The sequence below is a fragment of the Amia ocellicauda genome, chromosome 11 (assembly GCF_036373705.1).
Source record: "Amia ocellicauda isolate fAmiCal2 chromosome 11, fAmiCal2.hap1, whole genome shotgun sequence".
In the NCBI taxonomy this organism is placed as follows: Eukaryota; Metazoa; Chordata; class Actinopteri; order Amiiformes; family Amiidae; genus Amia; species Amia ocellicauda.
In genome coordinates, this window is record NC_089860.1 from 558,517 (window position 1) to 562,599 (window position 4,083).

At 44.8% G+C, this 4,083-nt stretch overlaps 2 non-coding genes across 2 annotated transcripts; both read right to left on the bottom strand.

Moving 5' to 3' along the window:
• Window positions 1-1,941: 1,941 nt before the first annotated feature.
• On the bottom strand, window positions 1,942-2,014 carry trnav-aac (transfer RNA valine (anticodon AAC)). The gene has a single exon. It is a non-coding gene; the product is annotated as a tRNA-Val (tRNA).
• Window positions 2,015-2,613: 599 nt separating this feature from the next.
• Window positions 2,614-2,686, bottom strand: trnav-aac (transfer RNA valine (anticodon AAC)). The gene has a single exon. It is a non-coding gene; the product is annotated as a tRNA-Val (tRNA).
• Between the last annotated feature and the right edge of the window lie 1,397 nt (window positions 2,687-4,083).

Genomic DNA, 4,083 nt, shown 5'->3' on the forward strand with positions numbered 1-4,083 from the left:
CAAACGTTTTCACGATCTGTTTAAATATTAAATACAATGAACACCTTCAAGCCTTTTCCTACAACCACTTTAAAACAGAAGTATAATAGCGGGAGATAAGCCAAACAACTTACTAAACCCTTTCGGACGGCTTTACTTCCTAACCAGACGGTACGGCAATCGGTCATTTCTAAACACGTTCCCCAGAAACAAGCCTAGATCTGTCCGGACTTCTAAAGATCTTTCCCAGAACCCCCCGCCCTACAGGAAACGGTCACCCATCGCTTAAATATTAGCCCTCAACGGGCAAACAAAGCCCTTTTAAAAACATTAAAGTTTGAAAGATCTTACTTACCTCCACAGAATAATCGTTTCTTATGTTTTTCGGCTGGTTTAGCTTTTTGCACCGCTGTGAAGGTAAGAGACATGTTTAACCTTTAACCACACCGCTTTATAAAAAGCTTTAACCTCTTACAGGCTGCAGACATATACTCACAGCTATCAGATACCGGGGCTGACGGCCTTTCAGATTCTTGAAAGGTTACGGTTCTCGAAGGTAAAACGAAACAAGCCCTCGATGTGGAAGGCCTTTCGTTGTCTCGAACCACGTTTCTTAATACTGTTAGACAGGATAATTTTTTTAAAATTAACAAAACTGGACTCAAACATCTTACAGAAACGTTATACAAACAAACAGGGGTTTAGTTCTTACCCGGTCGGCAGACAGCCTGTCTAGGGACAACCACTTCTCTTGGTCGAGACATTAATCACAGGCCTTTCGATAGTTTCTGTGTAATTAAAGAGACCGGCATTAATATATATTAAAACGTTTTCATAACTCTAATGAGCCGCTTCAAAACCACACACACCCATGCATAAGAACCCATGAGCGCAAACACAAAAATCTTACCGTCGTTGTTCCAGATGATCTCCTCAGCGTTGGGAATTAACTCCTGTTGACTGACTGAAAAATAATTTTACAGAACTTAAAACAGATGTTATAGCCTTATTTACAATACATGCACACAACACGCTCTGAGTCAATGAAAAGAATCTGAAGACTTGCCTAAAAACTCGTTTAAATCGAATCGCTGATGTTGTTTCCGGACATTGTTGATCTTTAGTCTTAAATCGAAAGGTCAGTGTGAGTCTGTCGAGCTGAAGACCAGACCTTCATACTTATACTGATGGCCACATGCCGGATCTGCTTGTAAGGCATTGTTCTGGTCTGGCCTTTGTGCCACCCTGTTACCAATTAACATATCAAAACCAACCAATAAAATGACACTGCATCAAATTTCAAATAGAAACCAAGATGGAGACGATCTCTCTCCTCTCTACTCTAAACTTTTATTAGAACCTTTTGGTCTCTCAAAAAAACATTTTTAAGCATCAAGACCTATAGTCAACAACCACTAAGAATATTTCAGGCCTTTATAAGCGCTAAAAAACAACCTGAGCCTAGAAAATAACTATAAAGATCAAAAATAACTAGCGCTTTTACAGTGATTTTTTTATTTATTTTTTATAGCGATGCTTTGTTTGGTATTAAACAAGTCACAAACTACTCAGAACAGCGTTTATCCCCGCAAAAGAGATATTTGGGTTTATTTTACAAAGCTTATAAATTATATAGGTTAAAAGTATTCTGAATGTTTTGATATCACACGCCATACCTACTGTTGTCTTCTACACCTTACGGTAGCAACAAATCTAACTACTGCTTTACTTTAACAATAATAATGACGGCGACCACGATGACAACAAGAACAAAACAACAACATCATCATCATCATCATCATCAGATTTTAATTAAAAGTGGCTACACCAGCGTTTACAATTTCAACCTGTCGACGGACGGACGCTCTGAGTGCATCGATTGCGGGCACTCCAATGAAGAAAAGACACCCACCGCCTCCGGGGAACCACGAGGGCAAGCATGACGAAAAGGGCACAGTAGGCTGTTTCCGCCCGGTTTCGAACCGGGGACCTTTCGCGCGTTGGGCGAACGTGATAACCGCTACACTACGGAAACTGACACCGCTGCCTCTTGCTTCAAATGGTTACCGTTAAAGCCTGCTGGTAAAACGGGCTCAGGTGTTTCAGGTCGGCTAGGCTGTGAGATGTCGTCTGAAGTGCGGCGAAAGGATGCCATTTTCACTGACCTGTTTGGCATTGCTAAAGGGCACATCAGGACACTTTGGAAACTCTTTCAAAGGAAGAACGCCCTGAGCTATGACAAGACTTACACTTACCCCAACAAGGTGATGCTCAATGGCTTGTTCAAACAGCTGCTGCTTGTCTTGTGCCACCATCAGACAATCACAGAGCTATTGTGCCTTCTGCACCTTACGGTAGCAACAAATCTAACTACTGCTTTACTTTAACAATAATAATGACGGCGACCACGATGACAACAAGAACAACAACAAGAACAACAACAACAACATCATCATCATCATCATCATCAGATTTTAATTAAAAGTGGCTACACCAGCGTTTACAATTTCAACCTGTCGACGGACGGACGCTCTGAGAGCACCGATTTCGGGCACTCCAATGAAGAAAAGCTACCCACCGCCTCCGGGGAACCACGAGGGCAAACAGGATGAAATGGACCGGCCCACAGCAGGCTGTTTCCGCCCGGTTTCGAACCGGGGACCTTTCGCGTGTTAGGCGAACGTGATAACCGCTACACTACGGAAACTGACACCGCCACGTCTTGCTTCAAACGGTTACCGTTGAAGCCTGCTGGTAAAACGGGCTCACGCATTTCAGGTCGGCTAGACTGTGAGATGGCGTCTGAAGTGCCGCGAAAGGATGCCATTTTCACAGACCTGTTTGGCATTGCTAAAGGGCACATCAGGACACTTTGGAAACTCTTTCAAAGGCAGGTCGCCCTGCGCTTTAAAAGGGATCCCAGCTATGTTGGAGTGGAGCTTTTTGCTTTGGGAGAGAAGGAGGGTACGTTGGAACCTTTTGAGACGGTAATTGAATACTCTTATGAGGACTGGTTGAAGGTGATGGCCTGGAGAGATCTGGGGCTTGTGGATAAGACTCTAGAAGGCTTGCAAGAGGGTCCAAGAGAATGCGAAATGGAGTCTCCGACTCAGGGTTTTGAAAGGTGTGAATGGGAAAGCTTGCAGAACTACGGTAGAGTGGTGAAGAGTCTATCTCAAACTACAGATCGTAAGGTTTTGTTTAGCAGTACCCTGATTACAAACCCTATTGAAGGGGGTGTGGAGGATCCAGAAAAACAGGTTACTGAAATTATGTTTGACGCCGTGGACTGGCCGTTCTTGAAAGAGGTCATAAACTGTATAAATGATGGTTTTGACATCTTGACCAAATGTTCGCAACTGGATTTGGTTAGAAGGAGAATATGCTGGATTATGGATTATATATCCCCCTTGAATGACGACGACGATGATAAAACCGACGACGTGTGGGGTTTTGGAGGGGGGTCTGACGGCTCAGGGGCTACTCTCTTCTAAGAGGGCGGTGTGTCGTGACGTAGTGAAGAGATAGGATAAAAGGCGCAACAATTCATTCATGGTTTAAAATTAAAGAGAATGTCTTACCCGAAAGCTGCGGACGTCGACAGGCTCTACAGGCCTCTTCAAACCCGGGATCACCCCTGGTTCTATTCCCCAGATTTTGTATACACTCTGGAACCCTCTGACTGCGGTTACCCTCCAAGACCTCAGACCCCGGTCCCTCAGGACGAAACAACATGCGGTGCGATGGATGTCCAAATGAGTCTCGGGGATCCCCAGCCTCTGGAGCTCATGGAGGGCCTCGATTTTGCCGAACTGTCTACCGTCTGTGCGTCTCAGGAGGGGGTCAGTCCAATGGATGTAGAAACACCCCACAAACCACCAGGCGACCCAATGAGCATCGGACTGTCCCAGGGGCGTGATGAAGACGCAGGATTTATGCCCGGGGTATGTGACCAAGTAAGCAGAGTGGTTAAAAGCACCCTGGTGTATATTCTGAGTGCTCTCATCGACCGAGCTCTGAAAGAAGTCTGTCGGGGGTGTGAAGTGAATCACCCCAGTCAGTTGAGACACAGTTGTTTGTTTGAACCAGACCGTTACTATTTCC